This window comes from Vombatus ursinus, unplaced genomic scaffold (assembly GCF_900497805.2).
Source record: "Vombatus ursinus unplaced genomic scaffold, bare-nosed wombat genome assembly UNPS02014942.1, whole genome shotgun sequence".
NCBI classification, from domain to species: Eukaryota; Metazoa; Chordata; class Mammalia; order Diprotodontia; family Vombatidae; genus Vombatus; species Vombatus ursinus.
This window is the reverse complement of record NW_020954720.1, coordinates 15,104,303-15,128,709: the sequence shown is the minus strand read 5'-3', so window position 1 is coordinate 15,128,709 and position 24,407 is coordinate 15,104,303. Positions and strand designations below refer to the sequence as shown.

The window sequence follows — 24,407 nt, the reverse complement described above, 5'->3', positions numbered from 1 at the left end:
GATTCTTCTGATTCAAAAACTAAATGGTTTTTGAAAACTTTGATGATCTCATATGATATTCACACAGTAAATAGGATTCCAAAATTCCAACATTTGGATTGGAACCAAGATAGGAATATTTGCACATACTGTGGGTATAATTGACCAGAACAAATTGAACTATAATCCTTCTGTTATGATCAGGTCTGTGTTTTGTATATGTATATATGCATATTCATGTATGAAAACACAACAGAGTTAAAGGTTCAGTAATGAATATAGATGGCATAAATGTTTAATGCTTTCAGGTAGCTTTTTCAGTAATCAACGAGTCAAAAACTAGTTGTTCTTTATACAATAAGGCATTTCAGGAGAACTAACATCTCTTGTATTAAGGCTTGCTAAGCCCTTTTCAAGGCTGCTCATCTACCTTTGGTGATTATCTTCACCCAACTCTTACCTTTGGCTCCAAGAAGCTATACTATGCAGAACAGCTATACCATGTTAAACCAGATGGGCTAAACCAGGTTGAGGGTAACCAATAGATCTCAAACCTGTTGATGAGTTAGGGAGATGTCTATCCCAAGCATGTGAAGACTTTCCCAATGGAATGGGCAGATGAGAACAATTTATTTCAACTGCCATGAAGGCAGATAAAATAAGAACCATAAAGTACTTAAAAGTTGGTCAGATATCAAAGATGTCAAGGTCATCTACTGCATTTTGATCCATGAGCAGTGATGTTGACTTTTGTATTGCCACTGGACTTCAATGTCTCTAGAAGAGAAAGTGAGTCTGACCACTTTGTGCAACTCTGCCTCACTTAAATACAATTCATGCATAAGTCAAGACATCAGCCTGTTATGTCATTGATTTCTTTGAAAAACAAAGGATGAACAACAATACTTTTGGGTATGCATCTTTTGTTTGTCTTTTTTTTTCCTTCTCCTTACCTATTTTCTTTTAAATGTTCATATTTTAATGATAAAACTGTAACTATGTAAGATGTACATAAGCATGTAATTGATCTTTTTTCAGAGCAGTCACTGGTATGTTCATTTTTAGTGATAAATATGTGATATCTTCTGCTAAGAGAGGTAAGATCAAACTTTCATCAAAGAGGATATAATTTTATTATTATTATTATTATATTAGCATCATCATTATCATAATAGTAATCAAATTTGAATAGTACTTAATAGTTCACATAGGATTTTTTTTCTTTTGATCCCTACAACAACTCTTGTTGGTAGGGCAAATATTTTTCATTTCCATTTTTCATGTGAAAAAACTGATAGGTTTTGACTAATCAAATATCAAACAAAATCAAAATAGTATATAAGTTGTAATGGGCAGGGCATGCAGGACCTCTAATTTCAAGTTCAATGCTATCTCTTTATAAGTTAGTAGAATTACTTTTCTTCTAAATTGTCTGTTTGAAAATATCTCTGCTCCTAGTAGTCTGTGTTAAATTTAAGATGGCTTGACTTTCAAAAATAAACCATCATAGCCCAACACCAAAATAATATTTAAGCACCCACCTATTCATGTTGTTTTGTATAGTAAAAACTGAAATAAGAATATTCCTTGCTTTCTAGAGGCTGTAATTTTATTTTCTTCTTCCTACTCTTACACCACTGGACCAAAAAAAAAATAGATCTTGGCTCATGTAATTAGGATGTAATAGAATATGGGATGAGCTTAAAGAAAATCATGCAATGACACAGAAGGAAATTACTGTAATTTGCCTGTCCTTCCTAATCTTTTATTTTTCCTTTTAAATTTTCATGAAATATTTTCATGAAAATTTAAAGGGGAATTTGAAGATCATTTAGAATAAGAAAATGTTTAAGAAACATAGCTAGATATAATATAGGTGGATAATTGAAAAATATAGGAATATTAAAAGGTATAAGTCTAATAGAAATTTTGGTGGATCTAATTATTATTGAAAGACATTTGCGAGGTATTTTTTCTCCATCCAAAGGATGAAGGTCTGGAATTTAATAAATTATTGATTTTTCTCAATGACATTTCCATCTTTCATAATAAATAGGAAATAGCATTGGAGAATCTCTACTGTAAACTTAATTTTGACTGATGGAGTAAAATTGAGTAGAGGTATGGATGTGAAGAGAACCTTGAGATAAGTAAAAGGTAATTTTGGGCCTCATAATGGAAAAATAAACCTGAAAATTGAGTAAACAGATTCAAAACACATGATCTAATGTTCAGCAATATGATTTCTCAGGAATGGGAGCTTTTAAAATATGAAAGTTTAGCAATTTAGCCACAAATGATGAAGCAAATGGGAAGATGTTCAAAGAAATGATTTCATTTTCAAATCATGTCAGTCAGTCAATCAATCAACAAGTATTATAAAACATCTGAGCCATGCACTGAGATAGGTTGATACTTATTTTTGTCTGCATCAACTCTCATTCCTTCTTCAATGTCAGTAGGTGCAACCTGATCACTGGATCCCCCACGAACTTAGCATATTGCTTCATATTGATAATGTATTTTGGGTTCTCTGAATTAACATTAATTGTCTTTGTACACCCTGCAACCTGTAGTTGCTGTTCACTCTTAAGGGTCTGTTCATCTGCAGCCAAATCCCAAAGAGCTGGGTGACAGGCCAGTGTTTGACTTTTTAAAGCCAGTCAGTTCATTGATTTTCTTAAGAAGTTGCTGGATGTCATCTTCTACCTGTTTGATCCATCTATAATAAGTGCTCTGGTCGTAAGTTTTCAACAAGGCAATATCACCCTTATCCAGTGTGCAAATGTGCTTATCATCATTCTCTTCCTCTTTGTTTTTCCACAGATCAGTGCCTAGGTAATCTGGCATTTTGGGACTCATAGCTATCTCTGTTCCTAGGAGCAATTACACAGCAACTTCCCCTTACTTCCAGTGGTCCCCCATTACTTTTGTTTTTATCTCAAATGCCTAGCGTAATGCCTGGTATGTAATAGTGACTTAATAAAATGCTTGTTGATTGGCTATTATTAAAATTCACCATATTTTGTTCCATCCATTGTTCTGGTTTGTCAAAATCTTTTGAATCTTGACTAGGGTACTGTGTTACCTATAGCTCCAAAAGTATTACCATCTGCAAACTTGATAAGTATGCTACTTTGCCATCTAGGATATTTTTTCCAACGAAATGCTAAAACTGTAATATATCAGAATGTAGTGCATTACCCTGAGGAACATCCTTCAAGATGACATCAAACATTTGGGACAACATTTTGGATCTGGTTATTCAACCAGATTATAAACCACCTAATTATGCCATTATGTAGTCTGCAAGGCTTTATCTCTTAAACGTCAATAGCAAAGGGGAATTTATTATATTATTTGCTTTATCAAATGTTAGTTAAACAATACTTTAGCATTCTTCTGACCTAGTAGTGCAGCAAGCTTATAAAAAAATAATTAAGTTCAGTTTAGTATGAACTATTTTTGATGAAGCCATCTATGTTGGTTCTTTGTGATCATTGCTTGCTCCACAAACATTCTCTTTAATAATTACTTCTAGATTTTTGACAAATCAAAATCAAGATAATTGTTTTCTAGTTTATAGATTACATAAGCTTTCTTTTTTTGGGGGGGTGGGAATTGCGAGATTTGTATTTAAAAGAATCCTAATGGGATAAGACATAGAGATGAATACCTAATGTCCAACAGAGAAAATATATACAGAGTATGACAACATACTCCTTTTTAAGGTGGTAAAATCAGCAATTGAAACTTCTTTTGAAAAAAACAAAGTAATACTCCTTCTTTTCCCCTCCCTTTTACTTTATATTTTCCCCCATTATTGTGTATAATCAGATTTGGCATGATAACAGGCAGTGTGATATAACATATAGATAGCTGATCTCAGAGTCAGGGAAGATGTGTGTTCAAGTTCCACCTTCAACATATACTGGCACTGTGACTCTGGCCAAGTCTCCTAATAAGTTTCCAGTTATTTAGGCCAGACCCAAAAAAAAAAAAAATTGGTCTGCATTGTTAGGGGGAGTTTTCTTATCTTGGAGTTCTCTATACCAATGAAATCATGGCATCAGTCCTTATAGCCATGGTGTAGTGAAAAGATCACTAGACCTAGACTGGGGAGACTTGAATTTGCTGCTTCCCAGGTTATATGACCTTGGAAATCATGCTGTCTGTCTGGCCCTCTTGAATTTCCCAACAGTTTAAATAGTGTACTACAACTTCTACTACCTACCTCATAGGGTTGTTATAAGAAAACTTTTGTTAAGTTTAAAGCCCTTTAAGAATGTGGATTATTATTATTTGGCATAGGGAAAAGTAAGAGTCGTAATATAAACAATAAAAGGAAAGGCAGGTGAACCAATTATTGGCTATCACAGATGAACAGTTATATGTGGGAGAGAAAAAGAAGCCATTTCTAAACCTTAAAAATTATAATGAAGACTAGGTGTAAAAATAATAATGAAGTATTTATCTTAATCCTCAGGTGTTCTTTTTAAAAGACTTGAGGCCGTCATGCATTCTTGGAACTAAATATTGTGTGTTGCATGATCATTTTAAGTCACAAAGCATATAGTACACCCATTCACCACAGTTTTCCTTGAATTTTCACTTGCAAAAATGGATATTGTCAGTGTAAGTTCTTTTATATTTGTGCTATCCTTTTTTCAGATCATTGATTTAAATTTGCACATATGTATATATACATGCATAAATACACACACTTGTGTGTATGTGCATGTGTGTATGTGTGTGTATATGTGTGTGTGTTATAATAGGGAGAGTACCCCTCTGGCATAACAGAACAGAAAAGGTGAATACTTCTATCAAACTTTGGATATGGCTGCATAAAGATATTCGCATGTCTCTAATACTCTTGCAGACATTATTTTTAATCTTGAAATAAGAGTCATATTTAGCTTCTGAATTCCTCTGGGAAGTAAGGAAGATAGAAAAGAAATAAAGAAGAAAGGAAGGAAGGAACTGACAGAGGAAGGGAAAGAGAGAAGGAGGGAAGAGACAGGAAAGAAATAAGGGGGACATTGCTTTAATACCTGACTTAGTATTTACAAATTAAAATGGAAACTTTTCCAAGTGTATTCTTAGTATGATTATACAAGTGTAGCACCATATTTAGGTGAAAAAGAATTGGAAAGCCTGCTATTCAAGTGATACTGAAAAGAAAACATCCTTCAATTGCCACAATTAGATGCAAAACAGAGTATTTTGCCTTTCTTAGAGTGGCTCACAGAGTGTAACTGCCTGATATAAAAACCCTTTCCTGGCTCAATGATGCTACTATAGGGAAGCATTAAAAGTGTTGAAGCAAAGGGGCGTATGTGCACTAAAACTTAATGCTTCTAGAACACTGGTATGCACATAAACCACCCAGAATTTTTTTTAATGCCTTTATCTCTAACCATAAGAGGGCTTTTGTACCTTGAGTTACCTTGATCTTCATTAGTGCCACCAAAAACTTGAATAGAATTTTTGGATAGGGTTATTATAGAAATTGAACCTTAATTGGAACTTAATCTCCATAATTATGCATAATTACCCGTGTTTATTACTCCTGCGATGAGCACACATTTTTCTTTAGCTGTGAGGCAAAGTGAGTTAAAGCTTCCCAGACATCATTGGATAATATGATTGTATGCACTTCATTGACTTTATTTGGCTGTATAGTTTTAACATTCAATCAGAAAAAAAAAATACTTAAAATGCTTGGCCTCTGACTTCACTGAAGAACATAAATGGAACAAATAAGGGCTAATTATGACAGATATCAACCTTTAAGTATATTTATTCCTCAAATGGATAGAAAAAGAAATGAAGAAGTATAGAATGTATAGGCTGATCTTCTATGTCTCCATTTTAAAATAATTAGAGGACCGAATGTGTGGGGAATGAGGGCTAAAAAATATCATTTAATTTATTTTTTACTAACTCATATTTATCTGGGAGATAAATTTTCCAGGTCTTCCTAGAGCACAAGGCTGGAGGAGGATTAGTACTGTGAGTTCAAGATAATAGTTCATGGGTAATGCCATATCAGTGGGAGTTCAATTTACAATTTTCAATATTTACTTCAACATTTTTTTCATTATTCTTTATGCTTGGTCATTCTTTTCATTAGACATTTGGGCATCATTATCAATAGGTAGCATTTGCTGAGTGCCCTTGAATGAATTGCATAAAGCTGCATGCTAACCTCTTGTTTATATGTAGAAAAATTGAAGGACAAGAGTGACTCAGAAGAAACAATGTAGTTTTGAGAAAGTCTTTGACAATTATAGATGAGGACCTAGGAGGATGGACTTCCAATACTTCTTGCCAAGAACTAATATGACACTTGTGACAAGGGCACATTTCATGGAGATGGAGTCACAGAGGTCCTCATTAGATTGGGTAACATCTATATGTTGGACATAGCCTATATAAAAAAGCTATTACAAATGACTTCTGGTTTTGATATCCTTCAATTCTCATGCTTTGCAAACTGAATGGATGTTCTTTAAAAACCTATCTCTTAAATAAACCTTAAAGTTGAGTGCAGATATTTTTGGTTAAGTTGTTTCTGTTCATTTTTTTTTGTTTCTGAAAAAAATGTTGTTACTTGGGTATAGTCCTGGGAGAACCCTTTGGTTTCAGTGGCAGAGGCTTATAGTAGCAGTGGTCCTATAGTCTCAGTCCACATTTATGGGATACCTAGGAATCCTCATTAGTCGTTAAAGTCATGGCTACTGCAACTCTACATGAGGAGTACCTAGTTTTCTCAGAAATAGGTTTCCTTCTGACTCCCTAGGGAAAGCTGATGTTATCAGCTATAGTATAATGGAAAAAGCACACATTCTGGGCTTAGGGAAGGATAGGGTACCAAGCACACCTATGACACTTGCTAGCTGTGTGACCATAGGCAAGTCATTAACCTCAGTTTTGTTATCTCTAAAAGTTGGGTTATAATAGCACCTATCTGAAAAGTTTATGGCCATTGAATGAGATGAATATTTAAAGCAGTTTCAAAAATTTCAAGCTCTATATAAGCAGTCCCAAGTTTTTATTGGGTGCTGGATTTCTGTCACATAGACCAAGGAATTAAATTCCCAATCATTTGGAAGCCAAGATACTTTGCATCTAAACACATTCACTGAACCACCTATAAAATCCAAAGCACTCCATAAGGAATATCATCACCAAGGTCATGATAACATTTTACTATAAATTCGGACTTTCATCTTACATCTGTTATGGGAATTTTTTATTTCTTTCTATTATCTGGGACTCAGTGTCATTTCTTCTGCAAATTTTGATTAACCAAAAGTCTGTCAATATTAATCTCACTTTATTGCCTCACACCTATCAAATTGGCTTATATGACAAAAAAAAGGAAATGATAAAAGTTGGAGAAGATGTGGGAAAATTGGGACACTAGTGCATTATTGGAGGAGTTGTGAACTTATCCAACCATTCTGGATAGCAATTTGAAACTATGGCCAAAAGGCTATCAAACTGCATATACTTTTTGATCCAACAATACCACTACCAAGTCTGTACCCCAAAGAGATCAAAAAAGGAGGGATAAGAACTATTTGCACAAAAATATAGCAGCTCCTTTGTGATGGCAAAGAATTCAAAATTGACTGGATGTTCATTAATTGGGGAATGTCTGCACAAGTTGTGGAATATGATTGTGCTATAAAAATGATCAACAGGATGATTTCAGAAAATTCTGAGAAGACTTACATGAACGGATGCAAAGTGAAATGAGCAAAAACAGGACAACGGTGTAGACAGTAACAACAATATTGTATGATGAACACCCCTGAATGACTTAGATATTCTCAGTAATACAATGATTCAAGATAATTTTAGAGGACTCATGATGAAAAATGCTATCCACCTCAAAAAATAACTGAAGTCTGAATACAGACTAAAGCACATTATTTTTCTCTTTCTTTTTTTGTTTGAGTTTTATTCCACAAAATGACTAATATGGAAATATGTTTTATATGATTTCAGAATTGCCATCTCAGGGAAGGAAGAAAGGAGAATAAGAGAGAATTTGGAACTCAAAATTTTAAAAAAGAATCATCTGTAAAAATTGTTTTTACATGTAATTGGGGAAAATAAAATATTAAAAAAAATTAACCTCACCTAAAAAACAAACAAACAAACAACTCTGTCCCATGGAATGTGGAAATGTATTTAGAGCTTTAAACATTCCTTAAATTAGAAGCCAGAGGAAGAATCTCAACTATTCTTATTTCCTTTGTGACATGTAAATCCTCTTCCTCAGTCAGTCTGCTTGTGAATCCTCTAAATGTAGTTTCATCTGTAACTGGTGTGTTTTACCTGTAGGGTTTGTTTGTTGAAGTTTATTTCCTTTTGGATGTATGAGATTATGACTGTTTAACTAAATTTCTTCAACTTTTATGACATTGAAGGGAGTATGAGATTATGGCTCTATCTTCTCTTTAATTTTTATGGCCTAACAAGACTATATAAGATTGCAATATGTAAATGAATTATTTCTCTGTCACTCTGACATAATTTTGCCTGTGAGAAGCTTTGTTAGAATCCTCATAAGGGTCCAGGTTTTCTCTAAGGCCTGAACATATGCTTGAGCATAAAACTAAAACCAAGGTTTTTACCTCCATAATTTCTGCATTATGGCAAATGTATATTTGGCAGCAGTTACCCAGCGCATGAATTCATTGAGGAGATATTTCTCTCATAAAACAAGTAAATTCACATTCAACTTGTTTGGGAGTGAATATATATTTAGGTGTTAATATCGAGCTCATCTAAGTTTATTTCAAGAGCTGGTAGGTGGCACACCAGGCCTAGAGCCAGGAAAACTCATCTTCCTGAGTTCAAATTCATCCTTAGGCACTTATTAGCTGTGTGGGTAAACTGTGACTCCTTCTTCTTGGGAGAAAATATTTTTGATTGTTCTTGCTATGTCTTTGAAGCAAATGTCCCTTTATAAAAGCTAATCCAATGTCAAGTGGTAAATGGGACTGGGGTACCAGTCACTAGGCCCATAGAATAGGGGAAAACAATGAGGGTAGGCTTTAGACAATGGGAGGGAAGAGAGTCCTCAATCCCTTCAGGTAAGTAGATGATCCTATAGAAAGGAGGGTATAAAATATAAAAAGCCTGAAAGAACAGTTTATTCATGCCACATCTGTCTTCAGTGTTGGCTCACCTATTGGTTAGTTAAAGAGGTGGTGCTAAGATTTTCCAGCATTTAAATGGGGGCCAGGGTGGATCTTATATACACTCAAATAATTTTGGGTGTTTGGAGGAGGAGCTGGGAGAAAGATCCTGAAGATGGGGTGAGTTTAGGGAGAATTCCAATTAGAATATCTGGGAGGTTGAATAGACAATAGGAATAGATAATGAAGGGAACTGTAAGGAAGTGGTTTGAATGGGATTTGGATAAGATCTAAGGTGGGAAATAAACTAGGGCTTCATTAGATTTTCAAAGGGAGATTGGGAGAGTTGGTAAGGAAAAGCCGTTGAGTGGAATGTAGCCTCAGGTAATCTTTTGAGACCAGAGTGAATTTAAGGATTTTCTGGGGCCTCTTAGCCAAATGGGACTCAAATTCTTTTTCAGCAAGGGGTAAAGGCCTCGGCTTGGGACCATACCCCATCAAAAATATCAATGTTTTATGTTTGAAAAGTCAATGGATTATTTTGTTTTGCTAGAATTAAATATTTGTTTTTCACATTCATTTTTTGGTGCGGTTCCTTGCATTTAAGAGGTAAGATGAAGGTCTGGTGTTTCTCAGATATTTCAGTACATACCTTTACCTTACCTAAACTGTTGTGCCCATTAGGTCCCAAAACAATAGACACTATAAAAGTCAAGGAAGATGAAATAAAGCCTCAAACAGTAACAGGAATATTAGAATACAGTATATTACTGCTCAAGGAGAGTTAATTATGATTGATCACATAGTTAAACCAAATACGAATGCCTCTTCAATGGAATTTCAATGCTATCTTTTCCCTATCAGATAAATCTTGGCTTAGAAGATGCTTTTGATAAATTTCTTTCCACTTTTTTTTAATTCACTAAATTTTACATCTTTCTAAGGAGTATAGAAAATTTTCTGGAGATTATATATTCCATCCTCACCAAATTCCTGTATGGTAATTAAGTTAGAATATCAATTGTATGTAGCAAATACAATTTTACAATAGCTGATAACCTGATAGTGAAATTATACTTCCAAATTGTGAGGGCTCCTTGAAAAACTTTCTATTCTTTACCTCAATCTTCAATGATTTAGACAAGTTACATTATAAAGGCAATTCAACCAGCATGCTCTTTATTAAGAAAAGTATAGAATACCTTTTGAAAGATATAAATCTGTATAACATCTTAAAATAATGGATTACATTTCTGTAATGCTTTATCATATCTAAAATCTAAATAACCACTGATATTTTAACAGAATGATAATATAGTATAGTCAACATTTTCAATGAAGCAAAATAAGATTTTTATAACTGAAATAAAAGTTGAAAAAATATAGTACAGATGAGCACTTAACCAAACCACTGATGTATCTTCAATTCCAATATATTATTGGGCTTTCTTAATAACAACTTTAAAAAACTCATGAATTTTTTGGTCATGAATTCTTTGGCCATGGAAATTTGTGAAAAAGAAAAACTCCGAAATAGTCCTCAGTTCAATGCAGGCAGTTCCCTCTACTTTTAGAGTGTCAGTTTCTGAATGACAAGAAGGGAAGAGGTCACAAAGCATTACAGAGTTTTTCAAAAATTTTTGAACATTAACTTAATTCTTGGTACTCTAACTGTTATAGCCATCTATTCTAGTGTCCAAAGAATGGACATACTGCTGTAAAAATTGAAACATAATAATCTTGATGTTTGTACTAGGAGTGAAACCATAAAAAATAGGAAGTTTTAACTAAAAGAATAATTCAAGGAATCTGCTGAGAGAGGAAAATTAAGGAGCTGATTTGTTGTGTCACCAAGTAACACTACCATAAACTCAAAAAATAAATTATAAAGTAGATCATCTTGTATTGCAGAATGTGTAAGTATTTTCAAAGAGAATACTATTGTTGGAAACATCTGAAACAAAAGTCTACTACAGTGAGTGAAGGAAAGCCTTTATTAAGCTTCTAGAGAGAGAAGCTGGCACAACGCACTTTAGTAGCACGTGGGCGCTGATTCAGTGGTAGAATCAATTTTTAAGCAATTAGTAAGATCCATACTCCACCCATCAGGGCTACTATTGGTCTGGTTCATCTGAGTTACACCCGTCCTAGACAGCCCATTGCATGTTCGTTCATGTTCTTCCTTGTGGTGTTAGGTCATGCATCCTATGATTAAAAAAAGTGGTGGCTATCTCCGCCCTTGGGGTGTGTCAGTTAATATTTAATTACCTTATTAAGCAAGCACAATGGAGAAAAGCCTTTGCCAGGTCAAAGCCCAGTCCTTGAACCAGAGGGGTTGCAACTGGATTAGCCTTCAGTTCTCTTTCTTAAGGAGCTAGTTGTTTGCTATACTTTCTGATTGGTTGAAGGACTATCCACAAGATCTTGGAATTTCTTATCTTGCTGTGGAAGCCTAACACCCTAAAATATTTCTTACACTATGAAGATAATTGCATTATAATAAGGCGATCTAGGTCACAGGACCAACAAGCTGGCAGGAGAGATAGTTACCTTAGGTTTCATAAGTTCTCAAAAACTCCCCTCAAAGAGGAATTCTATGCCAGATGCAAAGCAATTACAGCTGAATGCATAGGAGGAAATAAAGGAGAGAATCCTATCAAGGCGTAATCCCTTCAAGGAAGCTCAAACTGACCCATGGGTTTGGGGCTTATGTTGAATGCCATTCAATGGTAAGGTATTTAACAATGTGCTGATAAATGTTTACCAGCTGGCTCTCTTAAAAAAAAAGTATATATGGCATGCTTTTAAGTTTACTAACATTGCTAACGCTGAAAATTTAACAATCCATCCAGGGGTGACTCTATCACATCCCTGGATCCACTTTGGTGGGAGAGATTTTGCAAGTATTTTATGTTTTTCTTCAATGCTGAGACATTAATTCTACCCAATCATATCAGAGAGGAGTGCCATCTCCCTAGGCTGCTTTTAGCTTAGGAGACCCTCAAGGCTGCACAGCCTTTGCCTGGAATATCCTCTCAGTCTTCCCCACACACTACAGAAAACTCAGATGATCAATTCAGAACCACCACAGAGGGAAAAGAGAGCCAAGTAAGGGCAAGGGGCCTGTATGCAAACCAGTGTGTGCGTCTACACTGGGCCTGAAAGAAAAGGACCTGAAGCCTTATTAGGGGTAAGTTTTATACCCTTGTCTCCCTTCCCCCAAAGGCTATTAGTGACAGGGATATAAAATGGGAAACATAAATTACTCCAGCATAAGAGAAGCCTGAAAGAGCTTTTCAGTTCAACTTAAATAACATTTTAAATAAATGTAGAAATATTTAAAACCCACGGCCGGACCCTTACAATATACTACAAGTGATAGTATTAATGAAGGCAATTTATATATTTAGTTCTGTACACATCAGGCTGCCAAAAAACATATTACACAATTTGATAAAATAATGACATAAACAATTCAAAGGAACAAAAGATCTTGAATATAAAGTTAAAAATTAAGAAAAATAAAAATTGAGAATGAAGGGAGAATAGCACTTAGACCATCAGCTATACTACTTTTGGACTTCTTTGAAACTCCTTCATTCCTTCCTTTCTTAGGAAACTCATCACTGGGAAATCTCATCATGCTGCAAGATTGAATGTATGCAGTATTCACATATCCTCAGTTCCTTCTGCCTTTCTGCTTGAATCCTTTGACTAGAGAAGAGGACTTGAGGGCTTCTCTTTAAAGGGGGCTTAGCACAGTTGTTCCTCCACGTTTACTAACAGCTACACTGCTTTTGGATATCTTTGGAACTTTCTATCCCATGCCAGGTACCTCCTCTTCCCCTGAATCCCCTCAACAACTTTTCGGGCTCTTCTTGTGTGTTGTCTTCCCCTTAAGATTTGGGAATGCTTTTGTTTTGGTTATATTTATATCTTCAGCATTAGTACAGTGCCTGGCACAGAGTAGGCACTCAATAATTTTGTTTTTTATTTATTGACTGAAAAGAAAGTTTTTGCCACCAAAGTCCATAGGGCTGTCAAACATATTTCATCAGTGGAAATTACATTAAAGAGGAAAGCATTAACATTTGCTTTGCCAATACATTGTAAAGACCACAAGATTTTTATATCTAACTTGAAGTAGAAACTTTCCATTTGTGTCATCTCCACCATCAGAAAGTAAACTTATTGAGAACAGAGGCTATCTTAATTTCCTATGTATATCCCAGTACTTAGCACAGTACTCCTCAGATAGGAAGTGTTTAATACATGTTTTATTCATTCATTCATTTATTTCCCTTCTACATAATAAACTATATTGATAGCTGTAATCATCAAAAACATTTATTAGAAAAGTAGGTAAATGAAATGGACTAAACTAGGTAGAATAAAATAACTGAACTCAATAACCTAATATTCAATAAATCTGAAAACATAAATTAGTTGAAAGAACTCCCTATTTAACAAAAATTAATGGGAAAATTGGAAAGCAAATTGAAAGAAATTAGGTTTAAACTAACATTTTACAACACAATAAATTCAAAATGGATACCGAAACTGGGTATTAAATATTATACCGTAATAATGAGAATGGTACAAGCATTTATATAGTGCCAACAATGTGCCAGGTACTGTGTGAAGTGCTTTTATTTTCACAAATATTATTTCATTTGATCCTCAAAATGATTATGTGAGGTAGGCACTACTATTATCCCCATTTTACAGTTGAGGAAACTGAGTCAAACAGAGTTTAATTGACTTGTCCAATATCACATAGCTAAGTAAGTGTCTGATGCTAAATATGAACTTAGGTTTTCTTCACTCTACATCTAACACTCTATTCACTGTACTACCTAGCTATCTGAGAGGAAAAAACAAACATAAACAAAAAAGATAATCCGCCTTTCACAACTAAAGCTAGTGACTGCATTCTTAAACAAAAAAGGAGACAATTTAAAAAATGAAATGAGCAATTTCAATTGTGTGAAGATGAAAAACTTTCTCATGTACAAAATCAGTGCAACTAGGAAAATAAAAGGAAAACAGTTGACTGAGAAAAATATTTTATCATTTGTCTTTGACAAATATATAGACAGTTAATCAAAATATATGCCGCCAAAAGTCATTTTCCAATACTAAAGAATCCAAAGGATATGAACAGTTACCAATGGAAGAATTATAAACTCTTAATAGCTATATGAAAGAATATTCCAAATTACTGATCATAAGATAAATCAATATTTTTATCTTTATCTTTCTTGCTTTTTTTTGCAACATGGTTAATAGGAAACTATGTTCACACAATTTCACGTGTATAATGGATGTCATATTGCTTGCCTTCTCAATGGTGAGGAAGGATCTGGAAGGACAGAGAGAATTTGGAATTAAAAATAAAATTATTAATTGGAGTTCAACATAATAAATAATAAGCAATTAGGTCACATAGTGGACGGGGCACTGGGCCAAAAGTCAGGAAGCCCTGATTTCAAATCTGGCCTCAGAAACTTACTTAGCTGTGTGACCCAGGACAAGTCACTTAAACTCTGTGTCCTCAACTGTAAAATGGGGATAATAGCAGCACCTACTCCATGAGGTTGTTGTAAGTATCAAATGAGATGATATTTGTAAAGTGTTTAGTAGTGGTAATTGGCACATCATAGGAGCTACATAAATGCTTATTCCTTTTAGCCGCCTTCTCCTAATGAAAGATAATTTGATACTGCTATATCAACAAGTTCCCAACAATGTGAGTGATGATGGAATACATACATAGGAAGAATTTTCTACGTAATGACTTGACATAAGACATATCCTGATTATTAGACAAAGTGTCCTACACGTTGTAAGTCCTTGGTAAAACCCAGACCATATTGGGTAAACATATTTGATTTAAGACAATGAATAATTTGGTCTATTTCGTTAAAAGTTAAATATATCATCATCATGATTTGGAATTACTTTACAAAACTATAATAAAATGTACATATAATTTGGTTAGGTCAGGTAGGTGGTGGAGTAGATAGAGTGATGGGATTGCAGTCAGAAAGACTCATCTTCCTGAATTCAAATCTAGCCATTTACAAGTTGTATGACCCTTACCTGTTTTCCTCAGTTTGCTCATCCATAAAATGAACTAGAGAAGGAAATGGCAAACTACTCTAGTGTCCTTGCCCAAATGGGGCCATAATGAGTCAGACACAACTGAAAACTACCCAATAACAACAACTAGTTTGGATATATCTAAATTTAAGATTTCTTAGTATTTTAAAATGGAAACTTAGAGATGCAGAATGATATTCTGTGGCTTCCTACAAAAGAATGAAAGAGTTATTTTAATAAATAAACATTGCTAACAAAGGAATCAAATATGAAGAGAAAAAAGTTAAAGTGCAAGGAGGGCTTGAATTGTAATATATTTAAATTTATAGATAAATTCATTACGTAGTAAAAAATAATGTACACAAAACTGTAGAGGATTATAGGGAGTACAAACCATGAAATTATATTCATATTTAATTAACATTTTCATAATAGATAATTATTGCTAGAAGAGTTTACAATTACCACCTTTCAATCACATTGCAAAGTTTCTTTGAGAAATATATAATAATTGTTCCCGTGGGTATCAAAATGAGGTCCGTCTTTGCATGACACTGATTAGCATTTCTAATGAGAGTGTCTCCAGCATTGAAAAGTATTATAAATTATGTTTGGGAATGCATTCAAGGGTCAAGTAGCTATTTGGAATCAGTATCTTCATGATTGATAATATGAGAGAGGAATCCATAAAACGATCAATCCTAGAATGGTAGGGGCATTAGTGGTCATTTTGATCTATCACTACATAATGCATGAAATCATTCTACTCTAACATTGACAAGTGGTCATCTAATCTTTGCTTGAAAAACTTCACAGACATTGAACCGTAGGCTCTCCTTTATATTGAACTGACATTTGCCATTTAGTAACTTCCATTCAATAGCCTGACTTCTTTGCCTTGGAGAGCTACAGAATAAGTTGAATCTCTTTTCTACATGGCAGCTTTTCAAAATATTTGAAGACAAGTAACATTTTTCCCACTTTTGCCTCAAAACTTGGTGTTTTCTCTTGACCTTACCTTGGAAAACAGGACTTCAATTTCCCTCATGATCTTGCTTGCACTATATGCTTAATTTTTTGTTGAAAAATAATTATTCCTCATAAAATGTGGTGCCCAGAATTTTACATAAAACTTCCATCTGGATTGACTAAGTACAAACTACAATCAGCCTATCATAGACTAGCTTAATGTTGGTTCTTATGATCCCTTAGATTCCCTTCTCCACTCAAATTCTATGTAGACTAGCTAGAAATTGTAATTGGGAAGTCTCTGGATCATAAGATAGATTCCTTAACATCACCATTTGCTATATATGAAAGTGTCTCTCTACATAGTGACAAGCCTTATACTGTATTAAAGAATACAAAAGTCTATGATTCTAGGATTCTAAGGAAGATTAGTATGTATTTCTGAGGATGTTCAAAAAGAAAGGAAAACATTTCTTTTCTTAGTCTACCATTCAAGTATTAGAAGATCGGAAATCTTAAGAAAACATCTGATTGCAATTAATTTTTAGTCCCAATATCCAGTTTTAGAACTGTACTATGTGAAGAGCAAAAAGGTCATCACAAAAATGCCATCAGTAAATTAAAGTCTCTATGGGAATCAGAACTAAGGATACTTTACTACTTTAAGTGATGATTTACACAAATTATTTTTTGAAACACATGCTTCTTTCTGTGATTTGTAAATTCAACAATTCTTAATTGTCTCATTTGGAATTGGTAGTAATGATGAGCATGCATACAGGGCTTGGTAGGGGTTTGCTACAGTATGAATTCTTAAAATATTTGATACACCATGCTTAGATTTTACTTGATTTCATCACAGAGCCACCATCAATATTTGTTGAATTTTATTCATTTGAATTGAATTCATTATCGAATTAGTGAATCCTTCTTTCTAATTTAGACTTTGAATGCTTTGAAAGTCACTCCAGAACTAGATTCTCAGCTTCACTTCATAGAAGAGTGCCCACCCCTCTTTCTTTTTCTCTGTCTTGGGAGTTTATTTCAGTGTTACTGCTACCTGGAAGATCAAGATATAGATTTTTTCTAGAGTTTATAAGAGTAGGCCATCTGTAAGATAACTTCTTTTCTACTTAATCTTTCCTCCCAGGCTTCTCTTTCCCTCTAAGCTACTTAAAAATACTTCCAGGTGTTCCCCTGGACTGGGGACCCCCACTGACTGGGATTATGTTAATTACTTTCAATGTTCTACATGAAGCCAGCAGATGTAGTTTTGGAAGGCAGAGTTTGACTAAGGAAGACTTCTTTCTTTCTTCAGAAAGGGCCTGGAAGAAAAACTCTCAAACTCTTTCTCTTTCCTTGGCTTTGGTCTATGCCTTCCCTCCTCCACATCCTTCTCCTCTCCACCTTACCCCTTTCCTCTCTCCACATATTTAGAGAAGTGGAATTTAACTTAAAGTGTCTTTGTTCAAAACTGCTGGGTATATTAGGGAAGCTCAATCCATAGTAGGTAATTTCAAGAATTTATTAATACAATTTATTATTAATAATAAAACCTCTGAGCCCTAGTCAAACTCTTATTCACAAGCTGATGATAATTTAGACCTATACAAATCTACGTATTCAAGTAGTTAGTGTGATTTCTACAATTACACTGCCTCTCTAAAAAGATTCAATAAAAGTAAATAGAGATTTAGGATTTAAATTATTTTTTCTTTATTAAAAAGAGTAGGGGAAGAGAAGAAAGTGGAAAAGAAAAAGAGGCCCTTTGCTGCTTGAATTTTCCACCAGGAAAAAAAAATTTACAAATGATCAAGTGTTTGTAATCTTATCTGTCATGAGTACCCAAGGAATGGACATTCTATAGGAGTCCAGGTATGATAAATATCATTTTTCTTTACTCCTGCCCTCCACCTATCCATGTATCTACCATCTCACCTTACGTATCTCCAGCATGATTCCCAGAAGCCACAATAGCTTCATCTCTTCTTACCATAAAAGAAACACAAACAAACAAACAAATAAAAGCAAAAAAAAAAAAACAAAAAAAAACAAAACTGTAACTTCCCTAACCTAATGACAGCTCCCCTTACAAGACAGTCTGTGACTTCTCTGAATAATTACAAGTATAGCTTTCAAAATAATTTAACCAATTTCTTCCCATCTTCCCACTCTTGTGCTATCTACTAGAGGAAAATTGGACAAAGCTTTCCACATGTGCTAAAACTTAGTGTACATGTGTGCTTGTGTGTGTGTCTGTATGTGTGTGTGTGTGTGTGTGTGTGTGTACATGCTTAAACTAGGAACAAGACTGTATGGAGCTGTCTTCAAAAAAAATTGAATTATTTTCCTTTGCTGAATGATAACTATTTTAAATCAAAATTAATTAATTGGAATTTATTTTTGCACAATATTCTTCAGAACTACAGAATGTAATGGGGAAAAAAAGCAATCCAAAGTGCTCATTTTGATATATTTCAGGCCCAAATTTTAAATTGCTATTCAAAATTGTAGAAACTTCCTATTTCTCTTACCAGGTAAATTGCTGTGGGCCAGTTTCTTATGTGTACATCTAGCAAGTTTTGGGAAAGTTATTCCCTAGAGAAATATGATATATTTTCAATGATAGGAATGACTGCTTGTTCAGATAGGCTGATATTATGTTAGTAAAAATGATGAACAAATTCAATAATATTAATGCAAAACAGTTTTTTTCAAATATTAGTAGAAATGCTGGCTTAGTTATAACAAAAAGCTGATCATCTTTTTTATCTTATTGATCTAAGTAGGTAAATCAAAAGATAAATTATAATACATATAAATGTTCATATTCAAAAGACAGACACAGAGAGATTAGGTAATGAACATATTGACTATGAATAATTATGGATAAAACACTTATTCAGAGATTGAGATAGTCAGTATATCTACTTGAATAATTAAATTCTACCAAAATTTAAAATAGTGTAACATGAATTTTAAAAATACTTCTTACTTTATGATGAACTACACAGTATATAAGATGATGTCCATCTTTGTCAACATATATATGTGTGTGTGTGTTATACATTATAAAATATATATAGTTATACATTAAATAATAAATATGATAGAACATTACAATATATAATTCAATCAGCTCTATAAATCTTAAAGCATTATATAAATGACAGCTAATAGAAAAAAGTAGAAGTAGAACTACTGGTAGTAGTTGTACCAGTAGAGTGGTGGATGAAAGATGAAATCAGTGAGAAAACAAAGATTTGAGCTACTGAGTATTCATGCCAATTGCTGAACAAACTAGGATCAGACTTACTCAGTTTAATGTGGGACAGGAGACAGATTTTTATGTTTTAAAACAATCAATGAAATAAAATCAATTAATTAAAATTAAATAATTAACCAGGATACAAGAATAGCATGGAAAAAAGATGGAAAAAAATGAGCATTTTTACAAATTAATAAAGAATGAAATGAGTCAAAGCAGCAAAACAATTGATATAACAACATTGTAAAAACAAAAACCTTTGAAGTCAGCTAGGTGGCACAGTGGATAGAACTCTGGCCTTGGAGTTAGAAGGCCCTGAGTTCAGATTCATCCTAAGACACTTGATATTACTAGCTGTGTGATGTTGGCCAAGTCACTTAACCCCAATTGCCTCACCAAAAAACAAAACAAACAAATAAAAAAAACTTTGAAATCTCTAAGAACTGTCATTGTTACAATGACTCCTCATAATTCTAGAGGAATAACAATGATTTTTTTTAAACAGAGGATTGCAGAGTGGTGCTATAGAAGGAAAAAATGCATTTCAGACAAAGTCATCATATTATTAGTTTTACTTCAATTAACAATTTGTTAAAAGAGGCATGAAAATACTGAAGAAAATAACACCTTAAAATAGAATTGGCCAAATGGGAAAAAAATACAAAATCTCTCTGAAGAAAATGATGCATTAAAAATTAGAATTGGACTTGTGATTATTTTTACTGATTTACAGTTGTAAGAGACCCCTCATGAAGTAAGAGTAATCTGTAAATGTAAGTAATGTCAAAACAAAATATCAATAGAAACAGAATTGGCAGAAGTCAAAGAAGATAAAATAAGATGTAGCTCAAATTTTCATGAGAAATGAAGGTTAAGAACTCTAAGTGAATCAATCTCTCTGGAGTCATGTAAAACACCTAAAGCAGAAAGGAAGTTCCTGCTGTACCTGCCATTGGGACCAAGATGATTCATGCAGTCTTTTCAGTGTAAGTAGCTAAGCTTTCCAACACAGGCCCTGAGGTCAAGGAAGGGAAGCAGCAGCTTACCTAGACAAGGATAGCCTATGGAACAGAGACAAAGAGGAAAGTCTTAACTATAATAGTTAGATAGAGACTCCCACCTATAGGAAAAGTAATGATATGTCAGGCTTTATACTCAGAAAATCTGAAACAATTTTTCCGAGTAAATGTGTGTCTCAAAAAGATATTCTGAGTTACTTTGCAATTTATCCTGGAAAGAAAACTAGTGACAAAATGAAGTAGCGAAATATAATAGTCCTAATGGATATACCTTTGATATTCAGATAAATGTATAACTATCTGGCTTGCTTTCTACTTATGTCTGTTTCTCTTTCTGACTACCTATACATTACCTATTTACATATAAATATATCTTATTTATGTTAATAATTTGTATATGTGTACAAACATTCTATGTACACAAACACATATATGTATGTATATGTATATATATTTTTTAATAGATAAACAGACATGAATGGTAATGACATATGATTTCTGGGTGGCCTATTAAGGTTATGACACCAAAACATGACTGGGTTCAGTTAGATTGCTGAAAGTCAACTAGTCATGTGCCTTTATTTAGCTTCATCTGTGCTTTCTACACGGGTACCACTAATAGTTTCGTGGCAGCTACATGAATATTCTCACAGAGATATAGCTATCTTCAAAGATAAATCTGTTGATCCAATCTGATTTGTTGCAGTGATGTAAATGTCACTACGTGGGATAAAATTCATACTTTTTTAATGGAGATGGAAATTTACTCAGAAATATAGGATAAATATAATAATTGGGCAAGTTTTTTTATTAAACTTCCATTTTATTAAACTTATATATAAATGACTTGTCATAGGGTAGAGCTGACACTATATAATCGAAGGCTATGCCAGCAAATCACAACCACTGTCTGTTCCTGTAAAGCTGGAAGACTGAAATATGGCCTCAAAGAAGGAAATCAGCTTAACTAAGTTATCTTATCACTAGATTGGTTGGGACATTATTTTTGAGGGGTATATGAGAGAGTATGATAATTTACCAAAAAAAAAATAATCTGTGAAATCTAGCAAAACAGATATGTAATCATTAGAGCAAGTGTTTAACGTGGGTTCCATGTAAAGATCTCAGGGCATTCACGAACTTGAATAGAGAAAAATACATTTTTTAAAATTTTCACTGGAATCTAAATGAACTGGAGCACTTTACTTATTATTAAAATAACAATAACATTACTGTGAAGAGTACATAAGCATCATCAGATTACCAAAAAGGTAGTAGGATACATACAAAAAAAATGTTAAGAACCCCATTTCTAAAGAGAGTACTTACACTAAAAATGTCCCAGATTCTTAATTTTTTCAAGATATTTTTATTGTTTTCTTATTTTTTCTCAATTGTATGTAAAAAAGCATTCATTTAAAAAATAATTCCAAATTTTCTCCTTCCCTCTTTCCTCTTGCTCCTCCTTTAGAAGGCAAGCAATTAGGTATTGATTATACATGTGAAGTCATGCAAAACATATTTCCATATTAGCCATTTTGCAAAAGAAAACACAGACCAAAAAAATAAAGTTTTAAAAGTATGCTTAAATCTGCAATTAGAGTTCATCAGTTCTCTCTCTGGTGGTGGATAGAATTTTTTATCATGGTTCCTTTGGAATTGTCTTGGATTATTGTCTTGATCAGAATTGCTGAGTGCTTTTACTACTCTGATTTCTTGGCACTGCCTCTAGAAGTGTCCTAGATCCTTTAAATGTTGAAGCATTAAGGTGTTTTCAAATTGTATGTTTATGTTAGTTTGGGTCCCTTTAGCTAGAGACAAATTGTATTTGCTTAGGTTAATAGAAAATGGATTAGAGGAATGTTAGTTTTATGACACACCATAAGTTGGCTGAGAGAAATGAGAAAAATAGGACAAAAAGTTGAAATGCCATATTTTTATGGCATGAAGTATGAAAAAAGATTAGAGTAAATATGAGGAACAGAGTGAAGTATTAGGAAGCTTACTTTGGATAAAGTAGATTGGGAGACAAAATTGGGCAGAGGTAGGTGCTCATAACTATCAACTGAATTGACTCAAAAAGAATTAGGAGAGTAGAGTAAGCTCATGGCCCTGGACCTAAAAATAATGCTTAAGGAATTCAAAGGATATCTTCTGGTCATATCTATGGGTTTTAGCAACTAGCCCACATGTATCAGGGAGATGCCTGGGTGTACCATGGTTCCCTAAATCTGAGTGATATGTCATCCAATCTGATGGTATTAGGGAAATGGAATCAGATAAGACCGTTGACAAAGCCAAAACAAGTATAAGAAATAATTGCAGTTGTACTATTGGTCAGATGATTAGTAATGAAGGCAGTCAAATGAAACATCAGATCAATAGACATGAATTAGAAAAATGTGTAACTGAACCCTCTTAGGGTGATTGAATTTCTAGCTTCATAAATTGCATATTTAGGAAAAGAGCCATGAATGGAGATATCAGTAAATGGTAAAAAGAGACTTGCTAATATAATAGGTGACTTTCTACTTAGAGATCTGGAAAGAAGAGAATAGAAAATCAAATAAATAAAATAGCAAATTAGCAAGGTGAAATAATAGCAAACTCAGAAAAAAATAAAAAAAAAGAATAATCAGAACACATTATGCAAACTTATATGCCAACAGAATTGAGTTGACTTCAGAAAGATAAAATACTTAAACTATCAGAAGGTCAGATAGACATCTTAAATAACCTAATCTCAGAAAAAGGAAATAGAACTAACAGTGAAGAAGCTATCAATAGAAAAAAAAAACTACTACTACTTTTATCAAACTATCTATTTCTTTCAAACTTTTAAAGAACAATTAGCATCCATACTTCACAAATTATTCTCAAAAATTGTGAAAGGAAGCACATATCAGAATCTTTTTATGAGATAAATATAGTCCTAATACCCAAACCAGGGAAAGATAACCCAAAAAGAAAATTATAGGCCACTATCATTAATGAACATTGATTTTATTTTTTTAAAGAAACCCCTGTTATACTGCAGCAATTCAACCCATAAATCATTCATAATGACCAAATGAGATTTATACCAAGGAAGAAAGGATGGTTCAGCATTAGGAAAACAATCAACATAATTAATCATATTAAAAAATGAAATATCTAAAATCAGATGATATTCTCAGTAGATGCAAGAAGGTCTTTGACAAAGTATAGAGCTCTTTTATGCTTAAAAAAAAAACCTAAAAATAAAGGCATAAAGAGACCTTTTCAAAATATCATAAAAAGGATTTGTATAAAACTAAAAGCAAGCATCAGATACAATAAGAATACACTAGACACTTTTGCGATAAATATGGGAGTAAAGGAAGAAGTCCCACTCTCCTTACTATTATTTGATATAATTCTGGAAATGATAGTAACAGCATTAAGACAAGAAAAATAAGTTATAGGAAATAGGTAAAGAAGAGATAAAACCATCTTTGCTGATGATATGATGGTTTAGTTGGAAAAACTCAGGGAATCAGCTAAGCTATGAATTGATTTAATTTATAGTTTCAGCAAAGTTCTAAGTTACCAAATTAATGTTTAAAAATCAGCAGTATTTTTATATTTAAATGATAACAAAATATACAGAGCAATAATAGAAAGGGAAATTATATTCCAAATAACAACAAAATACACAAAATATCTGGAAATCAACCTCCCAAAATACCTAAAAACTTTTATAGATTTCATTACAAAATATTTTTTAAAAAAAATTTAAAAAGACACTTAAATAGCTGGAGGAATATTTAGTATTTGTGGCTAGGCTATGCCAATATAATAAAAAATGACAATACTGAAAAAAAAATAATGTACACTTTTAATGCTATACCAATCAAATTACCAAGGGGATTCTTGACAGATGTTGATAAAATA

The 24,407-nt window shown here is 33.3% G+C and overlaps 1 pseudogene; it reads right to left on the bottom strand.

The window, feature by feature from the left end:
- Positions 1 to 2,355: 2,355 nt before the first annotated feature.
- LOC114029900 lies at positions 2,356 to 2,829 on the bottom strand (annotated as a pseudogene).
- Positions 2,830 to 24,407: the final 21,578 nt, after the last annotated feature.